Here is a 23433-nt window from a genome sequence, read left to right as displayed (position 1 = left end):
CAATTCTCAGAAGTTACATTTTTCTAAGTGAAATGTCTAAGATGTAACTACACAAAACAATAAGATTTTGAAAACAAACAGTTCTATACCTAAATAGTTGTCAGAAAATATGTGTTTGTACTTATCTAAAAGAAAATGTCAACTTGTCATTTACTCGGTGGAAGATGTTATAATAGTTCATTCATCTGTAGAAGAACATAATACAGTCAAATGTCAAGACAATCTATATTCCTCCCAAGGTAAAACATTTAGTACCTCAGTCAGAGACTCAGGCTTCTTAGAAAAAATAGTATGTATAGTATTTCTAATATATTATTAGGAATAATAGTGATGTACTTCAGCATTCCAAATGCATTCCAAAAAAATGCATTTCAAAGGAAACCTTGAAGAGAAGCTTCACTGATCTAGAGAAGAGGAGAAAAAAAAAACTATTGGTGTTTTCTTCCTCACACTCTTAAATGCACACAGAGAAAATGTGAATTTTACCAAAATGAAGAACTAGATTTAACCCCAAATCTCTTCTATAATCTGTAAATTAAAAGCACACATGAGACTATATTTTCTTGCTAGCCAGAAATTCATTTGTGTCTGGGGGAAAAAAGGGAAAAAAAAAAAGAATAATTACTTTTTATTCCTCAGCAGTTTTATTTTTCTAATTCTATCATTACTATGTTAGTTTGTTAATTAATGTATTTTCTGCTGGAATAAAGCCTTTCATTCCTTTTCAGGACTGCAAACATAATTTCCTGCATTTTTTAAGTTTTGCTTCCTAATGGTCATCTACTTAAGTGTGTTGTTCTTTACTGAATTAATCAAAGAAGTCATCACAGATCAGTATGAATGGTTCTTGTTTCAAAAAACATAAGAGTTGGTGTTTAAATAAATAGGTAAGGTGCTGACCACATAGGATAATTTCTCGCTGTGCAAAGTTTGTCCCTTGGTATTTCTTGTCTTTTCCTCCTGCTACAGCGAGTTGTTATAATACAGCATTAGGATTATGAAATTTTAGCAATAACTGCATTAGAGCAATAGAGTCAGAAATCCTAAGAACATTTTGACAAACTGTTGTTCTAAGGCATTTATGCCTCTAATACTTCCAGAATGACAAATAATTTAATGCACTGTTTAAACACTCAAGAAGAATTGGATGCAATCCATTCAAAATTTTCCCACTCCCTCAGTTCTGTTTTTCCAGCTGGTGAAAACATCATTTGTTTAGAAGAGTAGGAATGGCATATAATCTGAATTTAAATGAAGTCAAATTTCTGTAACTTCTTACTTAAACTGAAAAAGTGATACCCTTAGCAAGACCAACATTTCAGCTTCTACTGACCTGAGTTATGTAGTTTATTTGACATTTCATGCTACAAGAGAAGTTGAATGTATGTCACATGGTGCCCCTCACTAACAGAACAAAGGGTGGGTAAAGAAGGCAATAGTGTCCATCACTGAAGGAGTTGTGGCTAAGTCCCCTGCCAAAGTTAGGGATCCCAGCCCTCCAGATTCAAAGTCAGGAAGCAGTTTTGCTGTTGACATCATTGCAAATTGTATTGACCTCCCATGGAGGAACAATGTAACTGGGCAGAAAATGATATATAAATATACTTCAAGATTGTATTGGAGTAAAGATTCTGTTCATGCTTACAGTTTGAATCTATACATTTTATAACTGGCAAAAAAATCATCTCCTATCCTAAAAACGCACCAAATAATTTTCAAGTATAGATTTTCTTTCTGTTACTTTTCATCCCACAAAACTAAGTTTACAAAGTAATCCAATGGCATATTACTTTGGTTGCCTACTTGAAGGACTACAAAGAACTGCATAAATACTTACAGAATACAGTTCCTGCCTATACTTCATGTAAGAATTTTTCTGACATCCTTAGTGACCTGATCTTTACCAGACTGAAAATTGTGGTAAAAACTTCAAAGCATAAGCCAGTATTTGATGAGAACAATTTCAAATAAACTTCCTCAGGAGTGTTTTCTTAATAAAAATGACAATTGCCTTAAAGCTCACTCTGGAATACAAGATCTAATAAAAACAAGCAAACACAAAATAATGAATAGACGTGCCCATGCCATCACTGTGCTAACTCGACATTTCACTTTTATAAAGCTTTTTTCTTCCAGTCTTTCCTGTAATAAATGATTCCTATATAAAGATTAAAAATTATTCAAAATTCTCCAGGCCAGGAACCTCAACTTTTGTCTGTCTGTACAGCACTTTGAAAAGTTACAGCTTCTGGAAAATAGAAAGAACCTAACAGTTATTTTTACATTCTTGTTTATTGAGCTATTTTTTTTTTTAATTCTATTATTGTTTCACATTAGTGTAACAAAAACATTGAAAGTAAACTCCAAATGTATTCCTGTTTGACTTCAATTGGCTTCTTAAAAAAAAACCAACCTGAATTTTACTGTTGTACATGAAATATTTCTTTGTATAACTTTATTTTGATAAATGAAAACTTTTTACAGTTCAATACTTTTAATTGTCACAAAAGCAAAACCCAGGTGTTCTTTATCTGACTGGTTTGAAAGCTGTCTGACAGAATTTTATTACTATGTTGTATGCCCCTGAAAATGAACATGCTGACAAAATCTAAACTGGAGCAGTGTAAATGAGATAGAATTAATATATTCATCCATTTATTTATTAGTGCCAGGTCTATATTTTTCCATTTAATTTTTGTTTATACTTTTTATTCACTTGGGAGATATAAATTGCTAATTTTGGTGGATAAAATACTAGTAGGACTCATGAGGTGATTAAACAATATAAATATTCAGAACCTTTATTAAGATGCCAAATACTACAAATAGCTATCCAGCTTTCTTTGATCTATGTCTGTAGAGGAAACAGTAAAAAAATATTCTGTCACTTATTATTTTAATTTTCTTATATGGATCTCTAAGAAATCAAATGATACAATAAAATTCTGAAACTTCACCTAGTAGCATAATATACTCCTGTCACTCCTTATTAATAAGAAAAAATTTAAACATTAATTTATGTATACTCTTTCACCTCTTTATTCATAGTCATCTTGTTGTCCTTAAGATTTCTTGTAGAGAAACTTGTGCAAACTTTCTTGTTTTCCAGGTGTTTTTCAATATATCTTTTCCTAAAAAATAATTTAAAAATTCTCCAACTGAACAAACAATGAATGTTGGACAAGATTGTAGCCTGCTATCAAGGACAGGATATTCTTTTTTATTAATATGTTACCTGTAGCATTCTTACATGAGTAAGCATTGTAGTATGCAGGTGCAGACTTTGTGTTTCATTGTAAAATTCCAAATGCATAAATAAAGACATGAAATAATAGAAACAATTATATACTGTTATAATTATATAGCAAATATTGTGAAAGATTTGCTATTGAGTTGACATAACTTTATATTTTATATGAAATATTAAACTATTTTTGGGTAATATATAAAAGAGAAGTTTGTGCCAAGGGCTTTCTTTTTTCTTAGAATAGAGTTGAAGTCATAAATTACTTACTAGTCCTTGATGGAGATTCTTGTACCTTTGATAACAGAGATGGCTGCCAGAAGTTGTTATGAAAAGTCTTCAGCACTGACTTTGTTATTATCCCTATTGTCATATATACATGACTTCTAAAAAAATTAGTACACTGCTATAAACAGTCCTACCTAAACCCTATTTTCTTAAATTCAGGATAACACAACACATTTTTACCTGTGGATTTAAACGAATATTATATTAGTGATGGGGAAAAACTTGAAGCACAGCACCAAAGTTACACACACTTGGAATCATACCCTGTACTGTAGGAAATTTACCTTCCAGTAGCATTACTCTCAACTTCATGTTAAGGACATGTAGTATCATGTTTTCGATATCTAGCATCTTGTTGCAGGAGGGAAATGGGAGACAAGGGAGTTTTTAAGACCTTAAAAGAACTTTCTGTATCATGAAAATGTTGTCTCAAGTGACAAGTTCAAGTGAGTAGCATCAGTAAACAGAAATAGAAGATATAAGTTGGACTAAAGGATCATATGTTATTTCGCCAGTTTATGCCATTGTCCCTATCCAGTCATCTCTGCAGGACATCTGCAGCCTGTTCTCCTACATCCCCAGAGTATTCACCCAAGAGATCATACTCAATATTAATAAAGGAAATTTTGTTTTGTTTAAATTCTGTTACTTTTCCAAGATTTACAGGCTACCTACTTTTTCCCAACCACTTTTTCTAACAAGTCAGTACAGTCTGTTAAGAAGGCCTGAAAAACCAATCTTGTTCTCCATGTGGGACATCAGTTTTGACCAAAGGCTCAAAGGTGTTTCTTCATAAGGTAACAAAGGCATAGCCTTTAACCATTCACGTTTCTCAAAAATGTTCTCTCACATTCTAACACCTTTTACTTTGACCATGCCAAATGCAGTTTTTCCTACTTGTATCCTGCAGCAAAGCAGAATTTTCCAATCTTATTTTTTCATCAAGTGACTTCTGTTCACTTATTGCAATGGCTCGGCATTCCTTTCACCTTGTACTTAAACTGTCTTTACTTTTAAAGTCTATCAGATTGATTTCTACTGATTTCAAGTAATGTATTTTTTGCCCATTTTGACTCTTTATCTGCATTTAAGTTGTAAGGCCTTGAATATAATCATAAACCTGAATTCTGTTCTGTTACCAAGCTTATAGCAAGATGTGACTTAATATATGGGCTGGGACTGCTGGTGCTTTCAAAACCTTGTAAAGACTTTACACTTTTACTTAGGACATAAAAAAAAAAATAGGTAAAACAAAAGAAAAAAAACAAACAGAAACACCTAAGACTACAGGAATATGTTCCTGTTTACTTTTTTTAAGTGGAAAGTCTATGATACAGTAGTAAACAGTTTTATTTTAAGGTAGAAGGGACACATGACTAAACCACTCTGATAAGATATGGATGATCCACACATCTGGCAGTGAAAAAGTTTTGTTCATATTCTTTTCCCTTATTTAGAATAAACAATCATTTGGCCAAGAGAACATACAAACTAGTTATTTATTCAGCAAGTTAACTGCATATGGCTATTCCTTCCCCAGAAATACACAGAGCAGCAGGGTTTTTTAAGAAAGCCTAGATCAAAACATTCACATGGTGGAGCCCAGCTACCTTTGCAAAAAAAATCATTATTTACTACATTAAGACTAGCCTCTCTGCGTCAGCTTAGCTTCAGAGAAGCTTCAGTCTTAATCTTTTTTGATATTCTTCATTTAACACAAAATGTCTTCAAACAGTGCTGACTGTGTATCATTTTAAGAAAAGTCTTTGCTTGTTTTCAAAAGAGGATCACCATAGCTGGGAAAAGAACTCATGAAATGCTGATGTCTTTCTTGTTAATGTAAAAGAAAGTGCATGAAGTGATAAAAATATTAACATTCTGAAATTTTCGTGCATCACATCCGTTAGTTTGGAAACTACACAATGAGTAGTTGATCCGTGTCCATGGGATTCACCTTCAGTGGGGAACTGAGCTCCAGTTGTGTGAACAGAACTCTCCCCACTGAAATATACAAGAAGATTCTCATCTTTAAAGAAGTTTAGAACACTCTTTCTCTTCTTTGTACAAATATTATTTTGTTAATGCTACAGTTACTGTTCTTGACTTAACTGTGTTCCCCAACTGTGGACATACTGTAAAAATTATTCCTTTATGGCTAACTGTACTTTTCTTATCATTCTGTCATGATTCCCTATTGAATTTTTAGACCTCTTTTACGTTTCTAGTATTTAATGGATCCGTTTTACATCAATAACAGGAAGAATGGCCATGATACCTTCTTAGGAATTTGATAATGCTGTTTAATTGTTATTTGCTCAAGGTTGCATTACACAGGTTTTCATGAGAAGGGATGCTAATTTTAAGTGAGCTTTTTTTATACAACATATATAAAAAATTAGCCCCTTAAATTTTCCATTTTGTGAATAGATTTTCTCTTCTTCTAACACCTGCCAACAGAACTGTGCCCTTGCAAAATAGGTGGCCAGTCACATCCCGAGCTTTTTAAGAAGGACTTGTGTGCAGAAAGTCCAGAGAAATTATCCTTCTCCTCTATTTGGCAGTTGTGAGATAAAATATGGGGTGTGGTGGCGACCCAGTACAAAAATAAGAAAGGTAGATATATTGGAGTGAGTACAGCAGAGGCCCACTGGAATGGCTGGGGGGGTTGAGCACAGAATGGATGTGGAATGGCTGAGGCAAATTTTCTGCTCAACAGAGGAAGAGAAGGTGAACAAGAAATCTTGGTGTTGTCTGTAAATACCTGATCAGAGTATGCACAGTGAATGGAGTCAGTTTGAAAGTGCAGAGTGAATGGACAGAGCACAACAGGTATAACAAACGTGAACAAAGGAAAATCCAGATAAGATAGAAGCATTGCTTCACTCTGCCATGATGGGGGATAAACACTGGAACAGGTGCTGAGAGAAACAATATGGTTTCTGTCCTTGTAGGTGTTCAAGACACCTGGATCTATTTCTGAGTCTTTTAATCAGATTATTTTTGTTATGACTTTGCAAGGGAGTACTTGGACTACTTGACCTCTGGACGTCCTTTCCAACACGAGTTATTTTGTGTTCCTGACATTCTGTGTACTGTCTGACAACTCATTTTTGCTATGCAAGAACAGCCTTGTGTCTACTGTTTTGTTGTTAGAATTAATATTTTCTATCATTTGCTGTCACAGTACTGTTAACATATCTATTTTTTTTCACATGTTTTTAGTGGGTGGGACTGAGTTAAATGAATTAAGAGATTACAAGGCACCACTCTACATTACTGTCTTGATAAATTTATAATTAAATGAGATTATAAAACCTTCTGTCTTCTTTCTTAGACTTTTCAAGACAATAATGATACTCTTCTTCAAAGAATTCCAAACGCAGTTTCCAAGTCTTTCTTCATATTTTGTTTACTTCTCTTTGAAAGCTCTTCAACTGAATTATTTTCTTTTCAAATTTCACTTCGTAGGATTTTATCAAAAAAAACCAGAGAGTGCTCTTCCCTGTTGTTTATCATCAAGCAAGATAAATGCCAAACATGCTGCCTCTTAATACTAAATGTGCTCAGTAAGACTTGGAGAGTTCTTTCAGAAAGCAGGCAAAAAGCCATTAAATTAGAAATGCCATTATCCCACGTGTCTGTATGTCAAACAATTAAAGCACTGCCAACTGTTGATAACTAGCAGCCGAAATTAATTCTTGTTAATAGTTTCTGCTGGAAGCAAACAAAGACCAAGAAGAACTACATCACAGGTGTATAAGATGTCAGTGTAGGCTGAAAAGTGTACCCTGATTTTGTTTGACTGTGAAAGTCAGAAACCTAGCCAAGCATCAAAGCACTATGATTAATTTTCAAATGCTAGTAGTGCTTTAAACTGTCCCTTTGGCTGGAGCTGTGCTTACATGTGCTATATATTCTAAACTACAGTCTACATAAGTAACTTCACAGAATCACAGAATCATGCAGAATCATAGAATGACCTGGGTTGGAAGGCATCATAAAGATCATCTCATTCTGATCCCCTTACCTTGGCCAGAGACACTTTTCACTAGATCAGGTTGCTCAGAGTTCCATCCTGGCCTTGAACACCTCCAGGGATTGGGTGTTCACAGCTTATCTGGGTAACCTGTTCCAGTGCATCACCACCCTCAGAGTAAAGAATTTCTTCCTAACATCTAATCTAAACCTACTCTCTTTCATTTTGAAGCCATTCCCCCTTGTCCTGTTACTACCTGGTCTTGTAAAAAGTCCCTCTCCATCTTTTTTGTAGGCTCCCTTCAGGAACTGGAAGTCAGTAATTAGGTCACTGCGAAGCTTTCCCTTTTCCAGGATGAACAAACTCAGCCTTTTTTTGTAGGACCAGTGCTCCATCACTCTGACAATCTTGGTGACTTCTTCTGGACTTGTTCCAAAAGGTCAGTGGCCTTCCTTTTCTTGGGATCCCAGAACCGGATGCAGCACTGCAGGTGAGGTCTCACAGGAGGGGCAGAATCACTTTCCTCAACCTGCGCTGCCCATACTGCTTTTGGTGCAGACCAGGACTTGGTTGATTTTCGGGATTTATTGAGGCTGTCCAGATCCTTCTGGATGACATCTTGCCTTTCAGGTGTGACAACTTACTTCCAAACAGTGTATCACATGCTAGGCTATTTCCCACAAGACAAAATCTCTTGTTCATATTGGAGAACTCCAAAAGATACAGAAACACACAGCACTTAGCTTTTATTGTATTAACTACTACAATTTTAACATCTGATTGTTGTTTTTTCCCCAGCAATACAGATATTGATTGAAACTTTCCAGAACTTTTGACATGTTTGAAATTAAGTCTTCACTAGTCCTTTTATATGAACAAAATATTTTTTTTTGTTTTGTTTTGTTTTGTTTTGCCTTTTTTGTTTTAAACCAGTTAATATTTATAATAATAATATTATTATTCATATTAATATTAATAATATTATTAAGTTAATTATTATTAAGTTAATATATTAAATATTAAGTTAATATAATAAATATTATTAAGTTAATTATTATTAAGTTAATATTAATAATAATAATAATAATAATTTAGTGGGGGGAGGGGGTGTTAGGATTTTTTTTTTTTTAGTGGTTTTGGTTTTTTTGGTCTTTTGGGTTTTTTTCTCAATATCATAGTGTCTGGTGTAAAACCATTTTATGCTATACCAGAAAGAAACTCCATAATGTTTTTTTTTTACTTTGAAACCCATTCACTCCATCCAGTTGAATAAATTCTTTGGGGCAAAAACTGAAACAGTTTGCAACTCAAGAAAGATGATAACTTACTAGGTACTTTTTTTCCTAAATCTTTAATTCCTAGCACTCTTCTTCTAAGCATTTCATCAAGTTAAATTGTAAATCACGAACTATGAATATCTTCTCAGTTGCTCAAAGGCTACCCATTAGCAACAGAGGCAGCATAAAAGGGTATATTTCTTGCAACATAAAAGAAGTAAACTATCAAGTTACTTTTTAACTAGCAATGATATTCAGAGAGGCAATCCTGTAAGGCATATGCTTAGAGAATGTGAAATTCAGGTCTTTAGACTGGTTTTCGCAGTTTCTTTCACTGTTATCATTAATTTTCCTTGCCTTTGATACTGAGGAATCACTGAAGCTGACATCAAAGCCATCTTTCTTGTCCCCTCAGGAGACTATACCAAAAACTGTGTATAATACTGGAAGGCAATAAGCATAGTTTCAGTGATATATTCACTGGGACAGTGGAAATATTTTAAATAAATATATGTCTAAAGGGAAATATAGGCAATTAAAGGAGTGAATTATGCATTTGAACATACACTTTTATTCACTAAAATAAATATGCTGTTTATAACTTTCAGGTGCAATTAAAATTTTATATCTATGCTATTTAAGGCCACCTATCCACAAACATCCTTATGAAAGCATTCTTTGATGCTGAACACTGCATTTCTATTAGTAGATCTTCGGTCTTTGCCTGTTTTGCTCCTTTTAGTTTATCGTATTGGGTGAAAGAGCCATTTAGCAGGTTTGACATTTGATATTTTCATTTAATTTGTTTTGGAATGCACCTTGAAAATTTCAGAATTTTCCAGAAAATGAAATTGAACTGAAAAGTAGCTATTTTTTCTTTTTAATATGGCATTTATCATATAACATAATAAATACCAATTAAAAGTCAAAATGCAGGGTCATTACAAGACTTAATATCAGCTCATTTCATTTCAAAAAACAAAAAAATTTCTGTGACACATCTGAGTAAAATCACTACAACTTTTGTATTTATATATTTATTTTATGGCTGTATTTACCATTTTTCTCTGTAATAGGTTCACAGAAATAAGTATACTGAGGCTTAGACTCTATGAAATAAGTTATTAGTGGTATTTGAAATAACCTACTTAGGAGTGTTATCTTATGAAGAACTATCTTCAAAGTAAAGAAAAAGACATTTGCACGAGATCATCTACCAGCACCTCTGGTTAACTGGAGAAGTTCCAGCTGACTGGAAATTGGCAAATATAATGCCCATCTATAAGAGTCAGAAGAATGATCCAGGGAACTACAGCTTGTCAGCTTGACCTTGGTTCCAGGCAAGGTTACAGAAGAGATTATCCTGAGTGCCATTACATGGCACCAGGGGATCGAGCTCAGCAAACATGGATTTATGAAAGGCAGGTCCTCCTTGACCAACCTAATCTCCTTCTATGACAAGTTGGCCTGCTTGGTGGATGAGGGGAGGGTTATGTATGTGGACTACTGAAACACAGACTTTAAAAGAAACATTAATAATCTAAGATTTTAGTTAAAGATAAGTTTTGCTAGAATTAGTTAGAGGAAGTAGGTCCACCTGAGACTAATTAAGAGTTAATAAGAGTTAAGTTAGAAACAAACTCCTAAGTTGCAGATAATTGTCTTTCTATATTTGCTTAAGCTGTGTTTATAATAAGAACCAGAAAACATTGATAGATAGATCTAAAGGAATTTAAAACAATTGTTAATTTTTCCCATCTGGATACTATTCAGAAGTCATAAGAAAGAAACTGGATGTTCTCCAAGAGGCCATTTTTTATTGTCAAAACCCAAAGGGGTGGAAAGGTCAGATGAGGAAGAGAATTATTCCTTTAAGACCACTCCTCAATTAATAATGACCACCGACCCAATTTAAAAACTATACTACACATGCTTAATGACATTAAAGCTAATTTCCATATGAAGCAGAGAATAGGAGGGGTCATTGTTATAAACATGTATTTGTATTTTGGATATTCATAACTTTTGTGGATAAATAGACTCCATAACCGTCCATACTTTGACACTGGGTATTAGGAAGCTATTCCACACAGCTGTCTGGCACCAATAAACATGCACTTTCTAACTTTAAACTGTTAGAGAGTTTTGTCCGTCTCAGTTGGATATCGATACTAGATCCATATTTTTGGTAAATCACTACATGGACTTCAGTAAAGAATTTGACACCATCTCCCTCTTAGGAAAACTTAATTAGTGGACTTTTTGATGGTTAAAAAACTGGCTGGATGGCCAGGCCCAGAGACTTGTGGAGAATGGAGCTAAATCTAGTTGACCAGTCACTAGCGATGTTCCCCAGGGCTGTTTTGGGGTTGGTCATGTTCTTCATCTTTATTGAATATCTGGACATGGGGACCAAGTGCACCCTCAGTAAATTTGCAGACACTAAGTTGGGTGGGAGTGTTGGTCTGCTTGAGGGTAGAAAGGCTCTGTAGAGAGACCTGGTCAAACTCGATCAATGGGCTAAAGACAACTGACAAATGCAGGAGGTTCAATAAGGCAAAGTGCCAGGTCCAGCACCTGGGTCACAGCAACCCCATGAAATGCTACAGGCTCGGGGAGAAGTGGCTTGAGAGTTGCTCAGCAAAAAGGGACTTGGGGGTGCTGGTTAACAGCCAATATAAGGCAGCAGTGTGGCCAGGTGGCCAAAAAGGTCAATGGCATCTTGGCCTGTATCAATAATAGCAGGACTAGGAAAGTGATCATCCCCCTGTACTTGGCATTGGTGAGGCCACATCTCACATACTGTATTCAATTCTGGCTCCTTCACTTTACAAAGACATTGAGGTGTTGGAGTGTGTCCAACAAAGGGCAGCAACACTCATGAAAAGTCTAGAAAACTTGTCATAGGAGGAGCAGCTGAGAGAGATGGGTTTGTTTAGTCTCAAGAAGAGAAGGCTCGGGGGAATCTCATCACTTTCTACAACTACCTGAAAGGAGGCTGTAATGAGGTGGGTGTCAGTCTCTTCTACCATGTCTACAGTGACAGGACCAGAAGAAATGGCCTTAAGATGAGACAGGGGGGATTCAGATTAGATATTAGAAAAAAACTTACACAATGAGGGTGGTCAGGCATTGGAATAGGTTGCCCAGGGAGGTGTTGGAGTCACCATCTCACCATCCCTGGAGGTGTTTAAAAGGTGTCTAGATTTGGTGCTGGGTGATATATTTTAGTGGTTTAGAGGTTATAGTGGCAGTGCTGGGTTGATAGTTGAACTTAATGATCTCGAAGGTCTCTTCCAACCGTGACTACTCTATGAGTCTGTGACGTATGTATGATGCTGTACCTTTTTAACAGTTAAACTGGGTTTATTGTTTGTGTTTATTTTTTACTTCACCTTACGTCACAACAAAAATTAACCTTATGAAGAGATATTCACATGTAAAGCCAGGTTTCTTCATCATGTTTGTTCATTATTGGTCTGTGTGTGCAAGATTTTAGGTTAGCTGAATGTTAAGGTGCACTAATCCTGTTGGAGTTGGGCCTGTCCAGTCTCAAGAAGAGATGACTGAGGGAGCCTCACTAATGTGAGTGTCTGAAGGAACAGTGCCAAGGGCATGGAGCCAGGCTCTTCTCAGTGATGACAAGCAATGTGGTCTGGGATGGTCCTGTTTGAGCAGAGAGCTTGGACCAGATGACCCACTGGGGTTCTTTCCCACCTGGTAATTTCTGTCATTCTGTGATTCCATACTTAAGAGGGAAAGGGTGGCTCTTTTCTTATGCTCTTGAACATATATTACCAACCATAGACAAAGATGGGACATTGAGGTAGTTTTATTGAACACTTCTACTTTTCAGCTCTGTTCCTGTTCCATTAAACTTGCAAAACCTCTTCAAATGGCACTGCTATTAAATGGCAGGGCTATTAAATTGCATACTGTGAAAATTTATCTGGGAGTCAGTAACGTAAAAGTAGATTGATATTAAGATATTATAAGGTATAACTTTCCCTCCTGTGAGGTGACAGAGGAGCACTGCAAACATGAAGAAGATCTGAAGATAATGAAGTAAGGCATTTCTGTATATTAAAGCTCATAAGGGCCAGGGATAGAATTAACAACAAAAGTATTTGTGTTCACAGATCATTATTTTTTAAGATATGTGGAAAAGGGCCATTCTCCCTTCTGTTTTATTTTATCAGTGATTTCTGTGGTTTTTTTTAAAAAAAGGTTATATAATACAATATGAACTTTTTCTTGGATAATAGAACAGTATTTTTTTTCTAAAAAATAAAATTATTATCACTAGAAACACTAGCAGAAATTACTTCTCTCTCCTGCTTCAGGCGAATTCTAGGAGTTCATATAATTTGGTGTGTCCTAAGGGAATGATCTGAATGGCCTCTATGAATGACATGAAAATAAATGTAACTAACATTTGATTCCTCTTCCTCCTGTGTATTTAGTCTTTATTCAATTAGGCAGTTCCTGGGTATATTTTTAATATGATTTTGTAAATGTTGGAGAAAAAATAATCTTTCAACTCTTTTCCTGTGTTGATGGATTTCAGAATGCACTTCTGAATAGATATTTTTTAAATTTATGATACTTGATGATTCTTCAATGTCCTTGACATACCTACATGGTGTCAGAGTAGCAGAACCATATTTATTCAATTCAAAGAAAATAACACAGTCCTATAGGGGCTCTCTAAATTATATAGAGGCTTTCACTGCTTGCTAGCATGTTTAAAGTTCATCAATGCCATATTATCCCTTTAGGAATGCAATAATATTGCCCTTAGCTTGTTTTTGAACCAGACTATGTTTTCTGTCTCTCATCTCTTTATAGCTTCAAAGATAAGGGCTATGTTAAATTATTTACATGTGGTACTCATCAAAGAGGTTGTTGAGATTTTTACATACTTACTCAGACGGCAACCTGACAAAGACAATTTGTTGACAGCATTGAGTTTTAGCTCAGTGTCAGTTCAGTGTTACCTTTTAAAGTCAAATGTTAGCATAAGAAGTCAGGGACAAAAAAATTAAAAAAAATGTATTAAATGAATGAAATATCGAAGGAAAAAACAAAGAGAAATAAAAGCAAAAGACAATTTAGACATGTATTGGCATCGATTTCCATTCTTTACTGCATACTTAAGTTGATTATCCATTCAGTTTATTTTTGGGAATCACAAATTGTACTAAAATGACTGCCTACTTATCACCATTCCTCTTCTCTTACTTTTACCAATAGTTATGAGTCACCAAGTATGAAAACACATATGCTAATAAAATTTGTGGCAACTATTAGTTATAATATTGGGAAGCTTTAAAAAACATACTGAGATCTATATGTTGTCATTTACATGCACAACTCTTCTTGATTACAAGATGCACATTTCTTTGAAAAGATGGCAATATTACCAGTACAAATGAAGGTACAGACCTTTGAGTGCTTTCAAATTCTGCATGTGAAAGTATTTCAAGTGTTGCAAGTGGATTGTACTCATTTGCAAGTTACTTTCTCCTCCAGAAAATGTCTCTAGAGTTACTGTAAAATATTGTGCCAACAAAGTTAACCCTCATATTGTAATTCAATTTATAGGGAGATGTTTAGATTAATTAAATACAATACATTATAAATAGACGTCAAGCTTATGAGTAGTTTGTTTCTCACAGAAGCTTTGTTACAGGTTCACAATTGTCCACTTTCTCTTTTCTGGACACTCTAGCTATTAACAGATTTCCTAGAGAGCTTAAGATTTAGAGTCTCTATAATTCTGACCCCACTTTTCCGAGCTTGAAGTTATAGACTAAAGAAAAATCATTCCTTCAGGAAGGCTTTCATTGGAAAATACTGTATTATCATCTGGAGAGACTTGGAGGCAGAGCGTGAAAACACTTTATTTCCAGGAGGCATCATGATGGACAGACTGCTCTTTTCTGCCTCTCAGCAAAGTTGAATGTAAAGAGCAAGTTTTCTATCCCTTCCTTCTATTTTCAGCCCATTACTTCCTCACAGAATTCTGAATAATGCCAAGGGAATGGAAGTCAGACACCAAGGTGTTTTAGTTTTGCAGTGAGTTCTCTGCCATTAAATATTCACAAAGGAATATTCCTTCTGCTTATTTTTATTTTGGTTTCATTAAATTCTTGCCTGTATTCCTACTAAGGAAACCGAATGTAGGCTTACTTTGCTAGGTACTGTTGTTTTAGGATTCCTTCCATCACACTTTGAATGGAAGCAACTACTTTCTCACCTTGAAACACTCCACTTGCTAGATCCTTGTGAAAAAGGTGAAGCAATGTATTCCCAAAGGACTTTTCAAATAAAATCGTGATGGGATATGCCTTCCCCATAGAAAATAAAGCAAAGTGGTTAGTGTAGGTAGAGAAGGCAAATTTTTAGTCAGAGATTGTATGAGGAAGCAAAGGGGGTATTGGTACATGGAAAAAGGTGGCAGCCACAGGTATTAGGTGTGCATTATCCTTGGGACTGTTTCAGGGATCTTATGAACAATGACATCTAACTTGTGACTGCCAAATGGTCTCACATAGGGCCGATGTTCAGCCCAAAAGCTGGATATTTTGAGTATGAGATGAGCAAAATCTTAGGCAACAAATAAGTTTTGAGGAAACCTGACGTATGAAACAAAAGTTTCATCACTCAGTTTCTTTTTTGCATCCCACTATAGCATTAAACTAGTAATGTATTAGTATATTGGTATAATACTAATCTGCTATGGAGAAAGGAGAGGCAGAAAGAAATGTAAACATGCACATAAAAGGGCACTGATAAAGGTGAAGGAAGATGGTCTTTAGGGCTCACCAAACAGAAAGAAGATGAAATTTTGGGTTTGTTTACTTGCATTTTTTTGGTAGATACTTGGTTTTTTCTTTCATTCCCTTTCTTCAGGAAAGGTATTAGCTTCTCTAATACAACTAAGCAAGTGTAAGAAATGCTGCTGGTCTTTTTAGGAGGAAGAAAAAAATAAAATAAATTCTAAAAGAGGGAGAAATATAAACATTATTATGGACTGTATTTAATGCATCCCATAGGTAAACATTAAAAATGTGCTAAATTAAAAATATACACATTATATTAATTTTCATTTACATTATCACTTAAATTTTCCTTTACTCATGCTGGAGTAGCAAGGAAGAACTGCACTTTATTATAAAAAAAAATCCTGTCATCTTGACCTCATATAGACCTATGATTTTAATTGTCAAGAAAGTGAAGTTAAAATGCAAATTAAAAAAAGTCAGACCACAGAGAATGTTCTAGATTCTACAGAAAGTGAATAGACATATAAAATAAATTCATACTAGAACAGTTTTCTGTTAAGTCAGTCTTGCTTCTGGACTGTCACTGATATGGGTTAAAAATAATCTGAGAATATAAGCTTTTGTAACACAGTTTTTTATCTACCTTGATGTTAACCGGTTTTTCTACAAGGCCTTTAAAGTTTTTTTTTTGGGAGAATAAACACTTTCAGCTCTAAGGAAGATAAGTTCTACCAGCAGTTATTTTGTTTCTCCCAAGTGGTATACTGGACATAGTTCTTTTTTTTTCTAAATTTTGCTTTTCTCTAGAGACTTGAAAGTTGAAAAACCCCTGTATTTCATCAAAATAAAAGATGGTATCTATTTTTAGATGAATAAGAAATGACGGAGATGTAATACTAATAGTATTTTTCCATATTTCCTATTTTGTGTTACTGATTGTTAAGTAAGAAAACAGGAATTAAAAAATGAAAAAAGTTGTATGTGGAACTGATGAATGTGAGTTTTGCAGTTGCAATAGTTTACAAGTAGGCTGTTTTATTACAGCAACACACAGTAAATTACCTTTTTGGAATAACTTATTAATTTTCATTGTTCTTTGGACTGGAAAGTGGATCTGTTAAAACTCTTTTACCTGGATTTAACCAGAAGGCAGAAAGACTTTGTAGGATCTGTGATCATTCACCTAAAGACAACAGGTTACACACAGCACAGAAATTAACGTTTGGCTTTGACCTTTATTTCCAGAAAGTAGATTGTACTTCTGTGCAGATTTAGAACAGTAGTTCTTCATTTGGCATCACTGTGCCCTGACCCACATAATATTTAAAGAAAGATAATGCAATTAATCTAATTTTATCAATTTTTGGAAATTAGTAATTTAACTGTTCATAACCACTTGCTTCCGTGATGAGGAAATCCAAGTAAATTTTATTATATGATGAAATGTCTTGACATTTTTGAAATCTGAGCAAGCTTGTGCTAGGCTAGGGTCTGATCATGCTTATGCTTCTACAATCACAGAAGTAGTTTCATGGAAGCTTGTAATTTATAATGCCATAACTGACACACATTGTCCTTCTTTGTCCTTTGTCACATGTGTTTATCAACATACTTGTTACTGTCAATTGTGTTTTCATTGTTCCCTGTCTCATTCTCTTTTTTCTGATCATCTGGTATAGACTCCTGATTCCTTGGCTCAGATCCCATCTTTATTAAGCCTTGTCCAGTTGAGTGCAGTTGAGTTCCTCTTTTTGGCAGACACACAAATACCTCATTAGGCTTCTGATGATGTATTCCACTACTAATAAAAGAATTTTATGCCTTATAGTCATGTTGTTTTGTTATCTGGCTTCCTTCTTATCTCTATTTCTTGGTTTAGTTCTTAGATGAATGCTTGCATCCAGAAATGTTACTTTATCATGTTATTAAGTTATTCTATGAAACTGTATTTTTGTAATATGGGGTTCCTTTGTTGGTCTGCTCTTTATTGGGGTAATGGTTTTGCATTTGAATAACAGCTTTGTAAAAGAGAATAGACATTTTAGCACCTGTATATTGAAAACCATTACAAATAAATACAGAGTGAGGCAGTGATACTGCTGATTTGTGGAAGTCACCTTTTTTTTTTTCCCTCTGCTTTTAGAGACTACAAAATATAAAATATTTTATTACACTTAGCACTTTGCAGTGTCCTTCTATTTATCACCTATGTTACTCTGTAAGATGGTTATTTTCTTGAGTTCTTTTCACTGCCATTGCTTCTAGAAGTATCTGTTGCATCTTCAGCTTCCTTCTCTGCTTTTCTGCTGGTGTCTCAGTACAAAATGAGATGAACAGCTGTTACATTTTTTTGAATTTTCCATGGCCACATGCAATATCAGTGATAGAAAGAATTAAAAAGACAGGTCTTATTTTTCTAACAGTAGCTGAGGTCAAATGTACAAACTGACCCCAATAAGCTTACATTCAGGAAAATGTGAAAGAAACTCTGTCTCGTCCATTCTACTCTGCAGTTTTGTTCATGGAATGACTACTTTATATAATGTTATTGTTCCACTCTCTTATACTAATTTTGGTTGGGTGGTGAGCAGTTTGAAAGTCTTTCTGCTTTCTAAGCATCCCTGAAGTACATTGGTTTTCACTTTTTTTTTTATAGACATAAGTGCTAGGGCTTTCTCTGCTTTTAGTAGAATTCCTCCCATCAGGCCTGGCTTGTCCCCATTTGATCAATACTGATTTTATGCAGTGCTATCATACTATAGATAAAATGCTAAATTTGTTTTTATTGGTAGGTTGGTTGGCTGGTTGGTTGGTTGGTTGGTTGGTGGGGGGTTTCTGAGCCATGTGTTTCTTTTTGTTTTATTTTTGGTACATATAATTTCCACCAAATTAATAAAAGTAAATTCAGTAGAGTATAATTGAGCATGATTTTTTTTCAGTTTCAGTATTAAAAATACTCGCAATTTACTGTGAACATGATATTTATAAATAAATCAGAAAAAATTCTATGCTCAGTTGCTGGACTGGGTCAGGCTGGGATGGAGGTAACTTTCTTCATAAAAGCCCGTGTAGTTCTTGATTTGCATTTGTGGCTAAAACAGTGTTGATAACACGCCAATTATAATTTTGGCTATTGCTGAGCAGTCTTTGCACACAATCATGGCCTCCTATCTGTTCCCCATATCACAGGAGAGTAGGAGGCAGGATGAGCAATTATTTGTGAGGGGACAGGACAGCTGTGAGGAGGCAGGACAGCTGGCCCAAACTGACCAAAGGCCTATTCCATACTATATGATATAGTGCTGAACAATAAAAGATCAAGGAAAGGAGGAGTAAAGGCAGCCTTCTGTGGTTAAAGTGTTTGTCTTCCCAAGCAATGGTTGATTCCACATGTTGAGGCCCTGCTTCCCAGGAAGTGCCTGGACATCTGTAGTGAATGCTTTTTGCTTTTCCTGCATGAACAGCTTTTGCTTTCTCCAATCTTTTTATCAATCCACAAACCTTCTCCTCTTCCTTCTCTTTTCTCCCCATTTGACTGAAGAGGAAAGAGAACACGACTCAGGGTGAGTTTTGACTGCTGGCCAAGGTTAACCTATCACAATTATTTACCCAAACCTACTTGAAATTGGTTTAGAAATATGGGAGAGATATTTCCAAGACTTTTTATAGGAGACTAAAAAATATTTTGTCATCCTTACTTTTTATCTCTGGTGCTAGAAATGAACTAAAGAAGAACTTAAAAGAAGATGCAATTCAACTGGCATGCTCCCCGACTAAATTGTTGGTTTGCACTAGAATGGGGTGGGGTAGTGAGGTGAGAGACAGATGGTGTGGTGTTCTTTCTGTATCTCAGTAAGAAAGACCTGACCACAAATGACTCTGTGGTGGAGGGAGATTCAAACACTTGGGAGATGCTTTTTTAACAGTATGAGAATTAGTGGATTGTAGGAAGTGGCAGGGTTGCACATGAGGCCAACACATGTACATCTCTCACAGAAATATGCAGTCAGGGTACCTGCACTCATGGATGAGGGGGTCAGTCGGTCATTTGGGGACCTGTGCCCATAACCTCTCTGTGAATGAGGAGATGGATTAGACTGTTGGCTGTTTAATGAACTTTCTAAGTGGCTAAGATGATAGTTTATCTCTTGCATTACTGATTATAATTCACACACTGCTGGTTAATAAAATCATTAATAAATCAATGAATCACCTTGTGATTTCATTTAAACTAGTTTTTCTCTATGGCAGTTCACTACAGAAAGCTCTCAGATATGGGTACAAAGTCTTCATGAGTTTCTTTGTTTTGCTCTGCTTTCTGCATATTGGATTTTAGTTTGTTCTTCTCTTTAGCATTTCTTCCTGATCTGTATTGCAGGCTCTAATATCTTGAACCAAATAATCCAATCAGACATTATTCAAGTATTAAATTTATATGCTATGTGAGCAAATATACAATGAACAGACCCTCATGTATTTGTCCTCCTTTTCCAAGAAGGTGTGAGATTTCCTGTCAGCTACCACCTACTAAATTTAGAGAGTTTGTTTTACTGATGCTAGTGCTTTATAACAATGGCAAGTACTTCTCTTTCTTCCACAGTGCATAAGTTGATAACATAATGATGCCTAACACCTCAAATGCCCCTGATAAGACATAGTTTTCCTGTTGAGCAGTCTGTTTAATTCTGTCATAATTAAGATGTTACAATTGCTATCTATGCTATATAAAGCAGTGTGGTGAGCGAAGTATAAGGGGGGGGAATGGGTTAAGTAGTTAGTATAACAGTTACTGAAAAATATCTTGCTCAATTTAGGCCTGGTAGAATTTTGTGCACACTTTGAGAACTACTTATCAAACTAAAGAGTTTAAAAAAATAAAAAAGAAGAAGAAATAGTAAAGAGGTTCTAATAATGAAAGAATACAAAAGAAACCTGAGAAAAGGGCAGCAAAACATAAGTATTACATCCAGGTAGAATTCACTACTGAAGGTGACCATGCAAGATGTATTCCCATCTATGGCTGGTGATGTTCACTTCATTAATCAATCAGTGTTTCCAGATGAGATGCTGATGTTGCAGAAGATGGTTAGAGTAGTTGTCAGAGTGGTACAGTTTTCCTTTCCACTTCAGTTATCCCAAATATTTTATTTTTCCTTTGCATCACTCTTTGAAGGAACCAAAACAGATTAAGGATTTGCCTCTTGTCATTATTCCATCCCTCATTTAGGCTTTCTTCTCTATGGATTTGTTTTGGTCCATTGATTTCCAATTCTTCCTTTGCTAGTAAAAGATGATCATAATGCAGTCCTTTGTGATGCTAGTGCATTTTTTTCGTGTGAAAGAATGCAGACGTTTTGTCCTTCATTTCAGAAATGACTTTATACAAAAGGATGAAATTTGCCAAAGTCTTAAAAGTTCAGGCCATGATTCAAATGGTTCATAAGCAACTTAGTCATATTTCAAAATGTTACCCACAGTAATTAAATTAGAAGGGATCTGTCATATACTAAGCATATTTCACAGAATCACAGAATGCTCTGAGTTGGAAGGGACCTTTGTCCGATGCTGTTTTAATTGGTAAAGATTAATGGACCCAATCCCATATTAAAAAGGGGAAGAATATTGCAACCTGGTGATGAATGGCCTGATGACTTTTTTATTTTTGTATTTGCAAAGATTTTTGTTATGTGGATGTCTTTTCCTCTTTTGTGATTAAATCATAGTGGAGAAAGAACCAGTCATTAATATGTTTCACAGCCTATCTCCTCTGTCTGACTCTTAGGTGACGTATGAGTACATTTGTCACAGTAAAGAAAATTATTACAGTGAAGTTTTTCTTAAACATTCCAAACATCTTGTGGTTTGGGTAATGCCAATTTACAGCAAGGCCCAGATCTGTAAAGTTAGATCTTCTGTCTGCTGGCTTGGCATGTTGCAAAATGTGATATAATGTTTTCTACTTTTCTCTCTTAGTCATCTACTAGGATATTTGCAAATTGCTAAATGACTTAAAAGTAATTAAAATGTAAATTGAGAGAAGTACTATCTCTTATGGGGAAAACCAGATGACTACAGGGTAAGTGGGAGGTTTATTGTCTTTAGTGCTGTAATTTTTAAGAACTTTTATCAGTCAGCTCTTCTGGACAGAGTAAGTTTTGCGATCAGCAGGGATGGCACTAAACACATCAGGGTGATAGAAGTCACTTAGGGAAATAAAATCCATAAGTTCATTCAGTTATAATCCATATCTATCAATTTCTGCATTAAAATTATAATATATATAATTTTCAGTTTGGCATGGTTTATGTGATTCATATTTGAATTAGTCTGAAGTTAGTCTACCAAACTGTAAAAAAATTTGTGCCTAGTTGAAAAGTGAACACAGAATAACTACAGTGCATTGGTTATCTCTTTAAAAATTAAAAGGACACACAAATGAATAAAAAAATAACTATCAGGCTGCCTGCCTACAACTCCAAATGCCCTAAAATAATTAGATGATTTCAGGCTATGCCTGTATGAGAAAGCATAGTTGCACAAAAGGAGCAGATGTGTAGGGTGCAATGGTTAGCATTTAAGGAAGGACTTGGGAGGACTTACCATGGACCAGATAAGGTATGATTCAATGGGACTCCTCCAACCAGCAAACTGAGTGCAGGAACCATGGTCCTCGGGTACCTCTTCTGACAAAGAAGTGATCAGGAGATTCACGGCAAAACCACAATGCGACATGAGCTAGAGCTCTCTTGCAGAAACACCCTTGATGTCCTAGTAACCCCATGGCTACATGAACAATTTTTTAGCCACTTGCACAGGTTTCTATGGCCTAGAAAGCCTTTCCTCAGGATTTCACTAGCAGATATTTCTCAAGCTGTACGAGGAAACCCACAAGTACTGACAGGAACAGACAAAGATGCTGGATATCCCTGAAAGCCTTCGAGACCATGTCAGATACTACTCAAATATGTGAAAGATCTTATCCAGCATACAAGACTGCTGTCTTTGTATGCTTTTGCAAAATCTGCTTCATTTTATAGCTATCATTGGGAGTTTGGGGAGTGATGGCATTGAAAATACTACCAAGTTTTTAATTATGTTCATTCCACTGTTCGGTCTTCAGCTATACAAAACTCCCAGGAGTCAGCCATATTTCAGAAAATGTTGGCTGGCATATGCTTGCTATTAAGTACAAGTGGATGCTAGTAAAATTACCTATATATCTGTTAGACATGTTTAAGGACCTTTCTAATTTGGAAATAGAGGGGGCTTAGAATAATTTTTGTGGAAATAAAGTATAGTGACATTTGCCTGGTTTTGTAAGTACTTACAAGAGCTTTTCTCAATTAGTGCTTTCAAATATGCCTTAACTGTGCTAATATAAAAGTTAAACTTTCCATTTGAATAATAGGACATTTTTTAGTGCTTTCTAATAACCAGTCTGTTTGTGATGAGACTGTAACTTGGATATTTACATATGTTCTTTTTTGTCTGAGAATAACAGAATTTGTGTTTGGATATCTCATCTACACAGCTCCACTTATTGAGTATTAAAAACTGAGAGAGAATAACTGCAACATTGAAAGGGTTTTCTTCTCATCAAAGCAATACATGAACGAATTATTTTTCTAAGACTTGACACCTTAAAGTGACTTTGTATTTGATTGTTCTTAAAATAGCTTGAGACAAATCAATGGACTTTAGTCATGAACACCAGTCTAATAAAATATGTGCATGTGTGTGCCTGTATGTAAGTAAATAACCTGGAAATAAAAATAAATGTTCAAAATACAGCTATTGCCAAGTTATTATCCAGTAGCCTAAAGTATGAAATTCTCAAAAAATTATGCATATATTCAGCTC

Source organism: Aphelocoma coerulescens, chromosome 2 (genome assembly GCF_041296385.1).
Source record: "Aphelocoma coerulescens isolate FSJ_1873_10779 chromosome 2, UR_Acoe_1.0, whole genome shotgun sequence".
NCBI lineage: Eukaryota > Metazoa > Chordata > Aves > Passeriformes > Corvidae > Aphelocoma > Aphelocoma coerulescens.
Note: the sequence above shows the minus strand (reverse complement) of the source record.